The sequence below is a fragment of the Leptonychotes weddellii genome, chromosome X (genome assembly GCF_054177405.1).
Source record: "Leptonychotes weddellii isolate Sample4059 chromosome X, ASM5417740v2, whole genome shotgun sequence".
NCBI classification, from domain to species: Eukaryota; Metazoa; Chordata; class Mammalia; order Carnivora; family Phocidae; genus Leptonychotes; species Leptonychotes weddellii.
In genome coordinates this window covers 104,987,044-105,002,167 of record NC_138385.1, presented here as the reverse complement: position 1 = coordinate 105,002,167, position 15,124 = coordinate 104,987,044, and the positions used below count along the sequence as shown (strand labels likewise).

Sequence of the window (15,124 nt, the reverse complement as noted above, 5' to 3'; positions counted from 1 at the left end):
GCTAGGCTCCCTGCTCAGCGGGAAGCCTGCTTCTCCCTCTGCCCCATCCACCCAGCTCATGCTCTCTCTCTCTCTCAAATAAATAAAATCTTAAAAAAAAATCTTGGCCAACAGGCTGAATTGTGTCCGCCAAAGTTATACGCGGAAGCCCTAGCCCCCAGGACTTCAGAATGGGAACATATGAGGGAATAAGGTCTTTGAAGAAGAGATTAAGGTATAATGAGGTCACTAGAGGGGGCTCTGATCCCATAGGACTGGGGTCCTTATAAGAAGAGGAGATGAGGACACAGACACACACAGACGACCACGTGAGGACATGGGGAGAACATGGGATCTACACACCAGGGAGGAAGGTCTCAGGAGGAACCAGCCCTCGGCCCCGCCTGGATCTCAGACTCCCAGCCTCCAGGACTATGGGAAATAAATGCGTGTTGTTTAAGCCCTTCAGTCTGTGGGATTTGTTCTGACAGCCCAAGCAAATTCATGCACAGTGGACACATTTTCGGGGATCACACCTGGTTCGGCCAGCTGGCCCTGTAATTGAGACTGGAAACGTAACAGTAAATGAACGGACTGCCTCCCAAACACCTGCCAGGGTAAGGCGGCCATTAAAAATGTCCGAGAGAGTCAGAAGAGGCGCATCCTCCTTACAAAGGCATTCTATTACTGGAAGGAGAGGTGGGGGAGGGGGGATGACAGAAGACGCCAGGTCTGTCTGTTTCCGAGGAGAAGTCCTGACAAAAGGAAACAATAAAAAACACATTGTAGGAAGATCAGCGGTGATGGACGAAGAATATTTTCTCGTAGAGGAGACGTGGGAAGAAGAGAAACGAGCTTTGGAACTATGCTCTGCATTTTTGAGAGGACGCAGCAAGTACACAAGTATGTGCATGATATAATCAGCAGTAAGAGACGTCCCCCAGTAAAAGCCACCCTGCCAGGATGGGGGTCGTACAGGACGATGTTAACCATGGCCATGCTATGGTGTTAATACTGCAAGGCTCCCGCTTGCATCTTCTGTGATCAGGACAGCATGGTGCTTCCCTTCAGAGCTGTCTCCCCATGAGCTGCGTCCATCTGGGCTTCACCACAAATACAATTATGCCCAGAGAACTGGCCATCCCTTCGGGAGGATGCTCGGGACACCTGCTCTACCAGAGGGTCTCACCTGCTGGGATGGGCCATTCCAATGAAATAAAGTAAAATGGGGGGAGACAGATTGCCACAACATGAAGACTAACTCGAAGGAAAATCACAAAGGGATAAGCATATGCAGTGGTCAGGACGGTATGAGTTAAGGCAAATAAAGGAAAACATGTGACGGAAGAGAGGAAAAAAATCCCAATCACAGAAATGAAAAACTCTGCTAGCATTTAAAAAAGAGTGTCGGTTTGCTACTCATGGTGTTTCCAGGTATTAGCAAAACATGGGTCATGTGTACAAAAAGCTTTCATGAAATGCACGGGGGGAAACGTGTAGACCCTTTGCAATAAGGGTGCCATTCCGAACGACACGTACCCACAAACGGGCTTTGCACAAATGCTGTCCTGTCTCCGAGCTGCTACCAGCGATGTGACCACGGGGACTTGCCGGAGGTCCCTGTTTTCAGTTACTGAAGGCTATGCATCTGTGTCCTGCTTCCCCTTCCCGCTTCTTGCAGCTCAGAAGGCTCAAGTTTTGCGGTGTGGAGGCACGAACGGATACAGGAAGCAGGAATGGTGTTCTGGGGCTTTGGGCCGCTATTGTCACTTCCTGGAAAAGTCTTTTACAGTTACACAGACTACCCCAACCAGCCACATTCTTTCTATCATTAATTTAAAGCCCAGAGGAGTGTTTCCTTTCGGCCACATGCTCTACTTCTTGATCAGTATGGTAAGAACATCCCTTCCCATGATGTTTCAATATAATTGCTCCATATTTCAAATGTATATGGTGGCCACACTCTGCTTTCATGGGGGAGCTTGGAATCCAACAACGACTTCACCATTCCGATGGGGAAATATGGTCTAGGATCAACACCGGAGTGGGGAACTTGTAGAATGAACCTCTCTGTAGGCTGGTGACGTTCCAGATTTCTCCAGAACAAGATGAGTGCCTAATTTAGCTAGAACTCACCAGAAAACGCCTGGTGTTCCAGAATTTGGGGGCAGCACGGAGCTCTTGAATCAACCCCAAATGGACAAAACTATCCAACTCATAGCACTACCATTTTCCACAGTTTTGTTGAATTTCATTGAAAAGGTAGGAAAATATGCAGAATCCTGTCTCCCTACCATTCAAATGCCTAAGTACGTGCATGCACACACACACACACACACACACACACACGTGCACAGTCATCAATGGTATGCACCCATTCTTTGGCTATATTCTATAGCCACTCCTATTGATCCACAGCCAGGATGATAATCTACACAGATTCCCTCTCAGCTCTTGAGAACAATGCATCCACCATGTTGCAATGCAACCTAGTTTCACCCTTCAAAGGCAGGGGAGATAATTCACAATGGGGGAGATTACAACCGGGCCAAGCCAAGCGAGTCAGCCTGTAAGGAATGAAAGAGAACTCTGGGGATTAAGCAACCAAGGGGAATGTGTCAACCCCCAAGACAGTAAGGGTGGAGACCAGGAGATTCGGGCAGAAGGAATGAGTCGACGAACTCAGAGTCTGTCACCCGGGTTCCAGGTGAGTTGAATTTCATCCACGGGTAGGTTTATATATATAAAAATTGGCACTTAGTGTCTACCATTCTGCTCCCAATTCCAACATGCGTTGTTGTTCTTTTCCCCACACCACCAAGCAATTCTGTGACTCCAGCTGGGTGTCCTACAATTCAACTCAATTCTGACACTGGCTACAACAGGAGATCGCACACGGTAAGGGTGCAGCCCTACAACACTCCCCCAACACACACACTTCTGATGCCAGTCACAAGTCCAGGTCCCGTGCTTCTGGTAGAGAGCCACTATAAGGTCAGAAGTTCCAAACTCTCCTCCTTGGGTTCCATTAATCTGCCAGAGGGGCTCACAGAGCTCAGGGAAACATGTTACTCACTGGATCACTGGTTTATTATAAAGAGACAAAACTCAGGAACAGCCAGATGGCAGAGACGCATAGGACCAGGTGTGGGGAAGCTTCCGTGTCTTCTCCAAGTGAGCCACTCTCCCCAAATCTCCCCAAGCTCACCACCCTGGAAGCTCCCCAACCGGGTCCTTCTGTGATTTCATGGAAGCTCTTCATGAAGGCCAGGTTGATTAAATCACTGGCCATTAGGGATTAACTCAGCCTCCAGCCCCTCTGGTCTCCTGGCAGATCGGGGGTGGGACCGAGAATTCCAACCTTCCGATTACAGGATTGGTTCCCCAGGCAACCAGGCCCTGCCCTAGGGTGTTTTCCAAAGTCACCTCATTCACATAACAAAAGCCACCTTTGTCACTCTTATCACTGAGGAAATTCCAAGGATTTCTAGAGCTCAGTGCCAAGGACAAAGACCGACCATCTATTTCTTCTTAAAAATCACAATATCACAGTGACAAATGTCACACACAAATGACTGAGTGGGGAGAACTAGGCCGATATATATTTGTAGCACATTTGTTGCACAAATCTCTCAATAAAATCCAACAGAGCGTCAACAACAACCTAAAAAGGACACTATATATATTAAGTGGGCTATCAATCCTACCTAACAACATCACACTCAGGTGCCATTGGTCACTAGCACCCTTGAGAGATAACAGCTTTCAAATAAAGGTACTCCATGAGGACTCAAAAACCGAGACTATGAAAAAAAAATTCGTGAGGGCCCAGATTTCCCTGTCTGTCTTCAAGTCAAATAAATATCCTATGGAAAAAAATTCCATGGACACATCTTTCCTTCAAATTTACATGAATAAGACTTCTCTTATACAGAGAGAATGTGTAATGTGTTGGGCATTATTAATAAGCACCAAAATATTCAAGGAGATGCTGACGTTACTATTACAAAAACATTTATAAGCAGTAAGTCATCACTTGGGGCTTGTGGGTGGAGAGGACAGGTCTGGATGGCCATAAATGAATTAAAATCTGAGTTTAGAAAATGAGAAACAGGACTAATGGCATCAGCCAATGCACTGGTTAATTCATTCCCATTCCTTGCAGGACTCCGCCCCTTGCATGGAGTCTATAAACAACAAAATGCAAGAGCAAAAGGATGTGAGTGGGTTTGCCACCAGTGGTAGGAGAAAAAGAGGCATTTCTGGATCTAAAGTTCAGTATGTATTAGGAGTCTTGCTCAAGCACCATGGGTCAACAACTCATGAAACACAATCTATCCACATCCATACTCAACTTGCTCTTTGCTTCATTTACTGGGTAAATTCTTTTTTAAGATTTTATTTATCCGAGAGAGAGAGAGAGAGAGACATCACGAGTGGTGGGGGGCAGGTACAGGGAGAAGCAGACTGCCCGTTGAGGATCCTGGGATTATGACCTGAGCCGAAAGCAGACACTTAACCGACTGAGCCACCCAGGCGCCCTTACGGGGTAAATTTTGACCAAGGACCCAGTGTATACCAGGCAACAAGCTGGATACACAACAATGGAAAGGGCAGTTCTTTTGCTGATGGTCTTGAGCCTTGCGGGCTAGCTGGGGAACTGAGCATAAATAGGAAACACAGGATGGCAGCAGGGAGTCAAGAGCAGGTGGAAGGCGAGACCCACAGGCAGGATGCACCTCTGGTCAAAAGAGGCTGGAGGTGGGACATCCAAGAAGGCTGGAAACTGAGACACCAAAGAGCTTGCATTCTATTGTATGCACACAGGAAACCTCCCCCTCCCATGGGATTTGACAGCAAAGAATGGCGCAGGCCAGTGTTCACATCAGAAGGAAGCCCTAGCCTGTATCTGGAGTGGACGCTCAGAAGAAAGCGAGGGATGTGGGTGAGCCGCAGTAGCTTCTCTGAAGATGCCACTGAAGTGGACAGATCTTGACGGATCTGGTGACGTGGTTTAGAACAGGAAAGAGCAGGACCCTGGGCTAGAGCGTGCACAGAGGCAAAGAAAAGCAGATCAAAAATGGCACCCGGGGGGCTGGAAGGGCCATTTGGGGAAGTCGAAAGAAGAGCTGATTGGGGATAGGAGGCCAGGAGGAAGGTCAAAAATTCATGTTTGAACAGAAGGACTCTGAACTGTCTGGGAGGTATCTGAGCAGGACGGACCAGGAGCAAGTGGGACTGGTGGAGGAGAGCAGGATTTCTGGAGCACATGCAGACCCGCACACACACCTGTCCCAACAGCAACATCCCAAATGTGTCCTCTAAAACCCCCCATGAGGGATCCCCATGCAGGCAAGACAGAAATAGAGAGAAGAGTATGTATAATATACTGCAATGATGCCCAAACCCTGTGTGCATGTGTTTGTGTGTTCATGCACACTTTTAAGGACACACAGATCCATATCAGACTGTCTATGGGATGACCTGGTGATGAGGGAGAGTGAGAAGAAGATAGGAAAGCCCTGAATGAGACAACCTGAAGAAAAGAAAAACCAAAAAGAGAAAATCTAAAGTCCCTCCACGAATAGGAGGGAGATATAATTCAAGACTGAAAATGCACTCAAGCAGTTAAAGCAGGGACTCGAACAGACACTCGTACACTGCATGTTCCTAGCAGCATTATTTATGAGAACCAGAATGTGGAAGCAATCCAAGTGTCCGTGGATGGATGGATGGATGGATGGATGGATGGATGGTTGGTTGGTTGGATGGGTGGGTGGGTGGGTGGGTGGATGGATGGATGGATGATGGATGGATGGATGGATGGATGGAGGAACTGATGGATGGGTGGATGGGTGGGTGGGTGGATGGATGGACGGATGGATGGGTAGATGGAGGGATGGAGGGATGGATGGATGGAGGAATGGATGGATGGATGGAGGCATGAATGGATGGATGAGTGGATGGAGGAATGGATGGATGGGTGGATTGATGGGTGGGTGGATGGATGGATGGATGGATAAGTGGATGGATGGATGGATAAGTGGATGGATGGATGGATGGATGGATAAACAGCATGTGGACCATGCACAGAATGGAATAAGACTCAGCCTTGAAAAGGATGTTCTGCACCTGCTACAATATGGATGGACCCTGAAGACATGGTGCTGAGTGACATGAGCCAGACACAGAAGGACAAATCCTGCCTGATTTCACGTACATGGGGTCCCTAGAGGAGTCTCGTCCATAGAGACAGAGAGTAGATGATGGGGCCAGGGGCTGGGGGACAGGGACGGGGAGTTACTGCTTCATGGGGACAGAGCTTCAGTTTGGAAAGATGGAAAGTTCTGGAGATGATGGTGGGGATGGTTGCACAATAGCGTGAATGTGCCCAATGCCACTGAGCTATGCACTTAAAAATAGGTAAAATGGCCAATTGTATGTTTAGGTGCATTTTACTGCAATGAGAAAATTAACATTTTTAAATGTATTCAAGTTGTGAACCTACGAAGAGCAAACAAATGGGCTGTAGTTTTCAGTGACAAGGAACACACAGGACGTTCCAACTCTGGGCCCCACCTGCCCATGACCTCAGCTCAGAGCAGTGCTTTCTGCCATTAACACTGACCGCTTTCTGTTTGCAAAGTCTGTGGCAGGGCTCCTAACCGAAGGTATGAATTGACTCAAAAATCAAGCCTCGTTCATTTAAAGAGTCTGTCATAATTTCTCTTGATGCTGCAGTGAAGGGCTTCTGCCCTTAAAACAGGAAAACGAGAGACCTTCCATGGATGTCACCCTATCTGTTCTTGCTCACCTCTTCATGCAACCTGCGGCTCTGGAACATTCCTTCTACTTTCCAACTTGGCTCTGTGACAGCCAGATCTGCCCTAAAGTGCACTTGGTTTGCTCCATCCCCCACCCCAGGGTGTCCTCCGGTTCCTGTCCCCAAGGGTCCCGTGCCTACCCTCAGTGGCTCCGACGGCCCCTAGCCGGTGGCTGTGCACCCACTCCCTCCAGAAACAGCTGTCTCAGGGCATCCACTTCACCTCCCGCCCACCCTGCTGGGCATGTACCACCCCAAATACACTGCTGTGCCAGGCGGGAACAGCATGACCTCCTCCTCGTGCCTCCCGGAACCCCTGTTCCTGGCGAGTGCACAGGGAGGCCAGCAAACATGTGCCCGGGCTCATGCATTCCCAGCCCCACACCCCCATGGCACCCTGGCTGCCCTGTTTCCCACCCACTTCTCCCCACTGCCCACTAGCATGGATGCCGCCACCCCAGCCACTCCCTGAGCCCCAAAACTCAAAGACACGTTGTCAGCATTTTTGCTTTTAAGCTTCAAATGAACAGAAGTGGAGAGAAAGTCAGAACACGGTATTCTTTCCCCCTTGACTACGAGGAACAGCTTTGCCAACTACCCAACCGCGGACTAAGGGACACGGAGAGCAGACCCAAGCCGGTGGACACGGAGAGATCTTTGCTTTAGGCAACATCAGCGCTAGCCTGGCTCTGCTCCAATGCAGTGAAGCGCACCGGGTTAGGGACCATGATGGGGTCCACGGGCTAGTCATCACTGACGCAGTAATGGAGCTCCCGGCTCAGAGGCTGTGTCCAGAAAGAGAGAGCGGGACCCCACGCACACCCACTTACTGTGTGTGTCTCTGTCTTCACTGCTGGGTTTTTCAGCCAGGGCAGTTCCATCCCCCTAGGGGACAACTGGAAATGCTCAGAGCTATGTTGGTGGTCACAACTGGGAAAGGATCGAGATCCTGGCATCTAAGGGCAGCGACCAGACATGCTGCTCAGCATCCTACAGCGCCCAGGATGCCCCATGTCACAGAGGAATCCAGCCCCAGATGTCAGCAGTGCCCAGGCTGAGAAACCCAGAAGGAGCAACTTCATCAGGCAAAGTTCGTAGTAAGAAGAGGTAAAGGTGGATGGAGCCGTGCAGGTGTGAGATGCATTCCTTCCCACCCCGATGGAGATCATGTCAGCATGACAAGCAGGCTTCCAGAATGGCCCTGATAAAGCAAGATCACCGCCTGTGACTGTCATTACCTGCACTGGAAGCCTGACTGATTCCGCCCCATGGCAGGCAGAACAACACACCTGGAGCATGCCAAGAGGTGCCATCCGAAATGTCGCTGCTCGGCGACCAGTGATAGTGGTCCCACGTCCTCCCCGCTCAGAGAAAGAGCCACCACCACCCGGCAAGACACAAGGTAAAGTCACTAGGCTCTGCTTTGAAAATCCATCACCTGGTCACACCGTGGGCGGGATGGTGGGTAGGGGGGGGTCACCCTAGTGAAACGGTCAACGTGCCCGTTTCCTGAAGAGCGGCTGCCATGTGGGAACAGCTGCTTGCAAGGAAAACAAACTCCGTCTCCAAAGTTTGCAAGCACACACCCGAATACTGAAGAAGGGGAATAAGCCGCTGGTGAAGAAACACCACCCTAGGTCCTTCAGAACGATGGGAACAACCAGTCAGAAGCATCCAGAAGACACGTGCTATTTTCTCATCTTGGAAAAACAAACAAAAACCAACCTGGCATGGTGAGGAGAAACGAAAAATAAGACAGGGCTAAGATGGGGGAGGCACTGGAGGCAGACGTGAAGCAGGACCTGGGAGGAGGAGGATGGGCAGAGGTGTGGGAGGACGTGGGCAGAGGTGTGGGGGGACGCCAGGGTGAACTTGTCCTTGGCCTCCTGCAGGCCCTCTGAGCCAATGGGTAATGACTAGCCAACAGCACAGAGAGGGTTTGATGAAGATTGCGGTGGCAACGTACATAGCTGAGCACAGGGTGTCCAAGACAAGGCAGTGACAAGAATGAGCCCTTGTCACCCAGAGGTGCATGAAAGGGGGCCTGAAAGACGCTACTCAGGGAGGGAAAACGGAGGAACCTCTGGGAGAACAGAGCAGGATAAAACTCCCCAGTCCCATGAAAGTGCAAGCAAAGGTTTGGGAATCCACACGAACTTCCATGAAAGCACGGTTCCTGAAGGCTGGGGACGGGAGCAGGAGTGTGCAATGGGGTTTCTGGCCACGATGCTGCTCAGGATCTGGATTCCGTGGCTGCAGGTAACATGTCCGGCTTCATTATCCAGCCTGGGTGAGCTGCCCCCCTCCCCTCGTTACAGTGGGCACTTCAAATGCCCTACGAAGGAATGGCTCCAGTGTTCTGCTCAAGCTTTCTTGCTTTTGCCCCTTGTGATGGCTACTTTTATGGATCAACTCCGCGAGGTGCCCAGACATGTGATCTAACAGGAGTCTCGATGTTGCTCTGAAGACATTTTTTTTTTTTTTGATGTGATTAACATCTACCGTCAATGGACTGTAGAAGTACATGACCCTCCATGGTATGGGTGGGCCTCACCTAATCAGTTGACAGCTTTAAGAGGAAAAGAATGTGGGTGCCTGGGCAGCTCAGTCGGTTGAGCGTCTGCCTTCGGCTCAGGTCATGATCCTGGGGTGCTAGAATTGAGCCCCGTGTCAGACTCCCTGCTCAGTGAGGAGTCTGCTTCTTCCTTCCCCTCTTCCCCCCATCCCAACTTGTGCTCTGTTGCTCCCGCTCTCTCTCAATAAATAAAATCTTTGGGGGAAAAACAAAAAAAGAACAAAAAAACGTGAGGTTTCCCAAGGAAGAGGGAATTTTGCCTCTGGATTTGACTGCCATATAGAAATTGTGCCTGAGTCAGCAGCTTGCCCGGTGGTTCTGCAGAGTTCAGATTCAAGACTGAAGCTCTTACCTGAGTTTCGAACCACCTGGCCAATCCCACAGACTTCAGACTTGGCAGCCCCTACAATCACAGAAGTCTGCTCCTGAAACTCTGTCTCTTTGTTCTCTTTGTCTGCAGCGTGGTGTGTAATGTACCCAGGATGCTCCCTCCCCATCCCCGCACTTGACATCCTTGAGTTTGAACACCTATCATATGCCAGACACCTTTCTATGCACAGAGAGTGGGATCCTAACACTGTGGGTTTGTGTTCTAGCAGGAGACAGGCAAGCAGGATGCATGTTCACAGGAGACGGAAGAGGAGGGTCTGGGGAAGGCTCCTCTCCACGTGTCAGTGTGCAGGGCTCCTCAGGAGGAGGATGACCAAGCCTTGCCCCAGTGTCCCTACTCACCGCCCTATGGGAACTCCACTACTTACGTCTGTCTGCATGCAGGTCAGCTCCCTCGATAGCTTTAAGAGGGCCAGACGTCAGCAACTTCACCTCCCAGCAAGAAGCCCAGCACGTGGGAGGTGGGTAGCTAGCCATTAACTATTGAATAACACTGAAATCTCTATATGATCACACATGTATGAGGAGTCTGCCCATCACCCAGCATGCAATATGCAGTTTCCCCCTGCATTTCTTATATGACCACTGACTTCTCTCCAGTTATTTCTCTTTTTAAGCTATTCCCAGGTTTAACTTGGGTTTCTCCCTGGTTTAACCTGGTTTCTCAGAATTAACGATTTCACTAGAATTCTATTTGAAATACAGGCACGGGGGCATATTGTTGCAGGTGGTACACAGTAGGGATACGAAAGGCCCCCAGTGGGCGTCCACCCAGGCCAGGTGCGGCTGGAAGCTTCTTGGTGGAGCAAGCATGTGAGCTAGGAGGAAGGTCTGAGACTGTTCTGCCCCGGGGACTTGAGAACTCTAGAAGCAAGCACTGGCATTGGCCAGAGAAAGGGGCAGGAGGGTGAGGATGGTGAGCGCACCCTGGGAACATGGCAAGCGTGGAGCTGCAACGGTTGCTCATGCCGAAGCTGGCAACAGGCAGGAGACAAGTGTCCTATAGTCCCTGATCTGCCTCAGTTGGTCATCGAGAGTCACCGAAGAGTTCTGGGCTGAGACACACGATCATGTCTTAACTTTAGAGTAGCGTCACGGCACTGCAGAAAGAGCACTTAGAGACACAAGCCATTTTAACAACCCCAGTGGAGTACACCCTGAGCCAGGGTGGAGGAGGATACGTGGGGGACCTCAGAGAGTCAGCACAGGAGTAGACAACTCATGCTCCCTGCACACGCAGGACCAGGGGACAGCCTCAGGCCAGCCTGGCCTCACTGTCTGGCCCTCACGAGGTGTCTCCCCAAGCAGAGATGGTGGCACGAAGCTGGTTAGCGTGAAGCTGATGTCCTTGAGTTGCGTCTCACCAGGCTGGCTGCCCCGTACAAACTGCAGCTCCCATTAGATCTGCTGATGCCTACTGATGGTGCAGGGATCAACCCTCCCCAGAATTCTGTCTTCCTGGATGCTGACTAACCAGACTTCTGGTTTACCCATCACCTTGTGGTGAACTGGGCTCGTGGCAGTCAATCTCCCAAGGGCAGCGGCTCCCAACAGGGTGATGGTAACCCCCGGGGGACACTCAGCAATGTGGAGATATTTTTGGTTGTCATAATGATCACTACTGGCATGTGACGGGTGGAGACCAGAGATGCTGCTCAGCACCTTACAGTGCCCAGGACGCCCCATATCAGAGTCTTCCAGCCTCAGATGTTAACAGTGCTGAAGTGGGGAAGACTTGCCTTAGCATAGGAGATTCCCTCTATATCTATCTGTTTACGTATGTATGTTTGTATCTACCTACCTATTATCTATCTACTTATCTATCCAGTCTATCTATCCATCCATCATCCATCCATCCATATTTATCTATCCATCCATACATCTACCATATCTATCATCTATGTACCTATTACCTATCATGTCTGTATCATCTATAGCAAATAGCTATCTACACATCATTTATCTATCTGTCATCTACCTGTTCTACCCATCTACCTTCTCTGCCTCCCTTCCTTTGTTCCTTCCATCCATCCATCCATCCATCCATCCATCCCACCATCATATCCACTATACATGTACATGTACCTCTCCATCCTTCCATCAAATCTATCAATGTATTACTATCTATCATCTGTCTATTGCTCTTTAGCAGTGGTCTGCAACTGTGGACTACATCACCCCCTAAGAGGTTTTTTTGTCTATGTCTAGAGACATTTTTGGTTGTCAGCACTGGGGATAGCGTGCTACTGGCCCTGATCAGGGGGAGAACGGGGATGCTGTTAACTTTCCTACCTTACACAGAGCAACCCCGCCACAGAGAATGATCTGGTTCCCCGAGGTCAACAGTGCCAAGGTGGAGAACCCCTGTTTTGGGGTCAAACAACTCTAGGACACCAGCAATTTCTACACGCCCAAAGGGCAATGAACAGATGTGGGAGGACTGGGGTTTGGGCAGACCCCAAGCCTCTGTCCCACAGAAATCCTGATTTTGCACCCCTACCCAGCTCTTCTAAAATTATCTCCACGGGCTGAGCTGGCCTTCGGAACAGCTTTATCCCCAAACAGAACGTGTGCCCAAATGCGCATTTAATGAATGCCCCAGCATCTTCACAAAAATACAACAAGAGCAGTTCACATGTTGAACTCGGATAATGGCACGGGCGGACTTGCCAAGTCACTCAACTCCAACTTCACACTCCAAGTAATGATTGCTCAGCTTGACACCTGGAATCATCAGCGTTCCACGTGACCTCAAGAAACGCAAGCAAAACCTGGGGCATGTTTCCAGAAAGTATGGGAAGATCCCTCTTTCCACATAGTATGGGAAGCAGATGTTGGGTGAAGCGACCTCCATTCACAAGACAAACTGCACAGCTGGGGGATTAAATACATTTTTCACTGATGGTCTTTTCCCACTAATACGTGTCCTTCCTCATGTGGCCCTGGACACCCCGTGGCTCCCATCCGGATACAGTGTGCTCTCCGTGCTATGTTCAGAGAACTTCCAGAGCCTGATTTCACTAGCTCAACTTATACCCAGTGTTTAGACAACACCTGGTCACTGAAGTGAGAATGCACAGAAAAAACCAAGTGCTAGAAATATAGTAAGATCCACGTGCTCTGAGAGATCTACTCTGGGCAAGTCACTAAATAGCTGTTACAGCGGAATTATATCCCCCCAAAATTCACATGTTGAAGCCCTAGCCCTAGGACCTCAGAATGGGGACTGTATTGGGAGATGGGGTCTTTAAAGAGGGGATTAAGGTATAATGAGGTCAGTAGAGTACACCCTGATCCCATAGGACTCTCCCTCTGCCTCTCCCCCTGCTTGTGCTGTCTCTCTCTCTCAAACAAATAAATAAAATCTTAAGAAAAAAAAAGAAGAAGAAGAGGGGATGAGGACACAGATATGCACAGAGGGACGACCATGTGAGAACACAGAGAGAACACGGGGTCTACATGCCAAGGAGAGAGGCCTCAGGAGGAACCAGCCTCAGCCCCGCCTGGATCTCACACTCCCAGCCTCAACACCACCTGGATTTCATACTCCTGGCCTCAGCCCCACCTGGATCTCAGACTCCCAGCCTCCAGGACTATGGGAAATAGATGTGTGTTGTTTAAGTTCCCTACTTCATGGTATTGAGTTACGGCATCCCCAGTGGACAAACTTATTTTCCATAATTTTTGGATAAAGGTCACCTGGAAATTTATAGTCTTCAAAGGATCTGTTGTTGATAATAATTTCCCTAGATCCTGAGCATTTCAGGAGAACAGACACGACAACGTGCCTCGTTTTGTGTGCTCAGTACTGTGGGGGGAAAACCAAAAACTGCTCAAAATTAGTACAGATTTTTAAATGAGGTCCTGCCACATTTTCTCAAAACCTGTGAGTAGACTATCAAATTGTTCCTCAAATTCCATGTAGATTTAATGATGAGGAAACATTCCTACTTCTCAGCCACACCCTTCGTTGAACCTGACATGTATAAAGACTACATTCGAATGTGATCTGCACTCCGATTTTTGAATCACAAAGCCCATCATGCGTCGACACATGGTCGCTGTGTCTTCTCAACCACAGAGTCGTTGGCTGGAGACTCCCTGCCTTTGGAAGGAAGCCAGAGACGTGTCACCACAATTTGGCAATATCATAAAGGAGTCCAGGTCTCCCGTAGACAATATTTATTTAAAACCCTAGAGAGCTAAAGATCCTCCCCAGAATCACTATTTTAGTTCCTCCAAGAGACATAACTAGAAGCTTTCCCAAATTCCAGAGGAAGATCTAATGTACTCGTTTTTATAAGTGTTGTTCCACCGCGGACCAAATGGGAGAATCACATGTGGTGAGTGAGCGGCGTGGAGTCCCCGAATCACCGGCTACTTTTGTTTCCATGACTTGAAACCCTGAGACGCACCTGACCCTTCCTTATCGGCACAAGATCACCTGCAGCTCTATAAAAGGAAAGTAAAACCACAAAAAATTCAACCTATTCCTTTCTCCTCCTCATTAAACATGCAACAGAGTAGAGACTCTGGGTAAGACACCCTTTCGGGCTTGGAGGATGGGAGGGCTCCTCCGGCAGCTTTGCATTTAGAGGCGTCCTTCACAGAGTCCGTGTGCACGGGAGACGTTCCAAAGCCGTGACAAAGGGCTCCTGTCTCTGCGTGTGGACAGGTGTATCAGAGAAGGGCTGGAGTTGGTCTGGTGAGGGATGCCCAGAGCAGAGACACACAGGAAGGAGGCATTGCAGGGGAGGGGTGACCCACGAGAGGCAAGGGATCACGAGGACGGCACCTGCCCCCTTCTACCACAGGTGGCTTTCCCTGATGGGACAATGGGCGGCAGGGTGTAGGGAAAGAGAGAGCGAACAGAAGGTAAACCCAGGGGTCGGTTCACGATGATCCCTACGTGGCTGGGGCCGGGTTCTGGGTACCTCACAATTCCCTGCGGATCTGTAGGTACCAATGAAGGTCACCAGACAGGTATTTGGGGAGGACCACCACCACTGGAAGGTGAAGAATGCCTCGGAAGGAAGCAAGGGTGGGAGGGCAACACCAGGTGGGAGGCCAGGGTCAAACATCAGGGCAGAAGACAGGGGGCCCCAGATCAGGCCATGAGCTGTGGGGTGGGAATGAGAAAGAACAAGAAGAAGATGGCAGAGGGGAGACATGGACCCTGGCTGGAAGGCACCCACACCGTGGATTGGGAAAGAGAGCCATATCTGGGCATCCTATCTCTGGCACCTGGGTGCAGAACGGTCTTACCCTCTACTAGTAAATAGCATGGGAGGACAGGGATTTATTTGTTCAGTGCAGGGCACCCTCAACTGGACACATCTGTGATGCATCTAAATGGA

The 15,124-nt window shown here is 49.8% G+C and overlaps 1 protein-coding gene across 2 annotated transcripts in view; it reads right to left on the bottom strand.

The window, feature by feature from the left end:
* Positions 1–15,124, bottom strand: part of PRKX (protein kinase cAMP-dependent X-linked catalytic subunit) — a 64,355-nt gene that overhangs the window by 19,987 nt on the left and 29,244 nt on the right. The window lies entirely within an intron of this gene.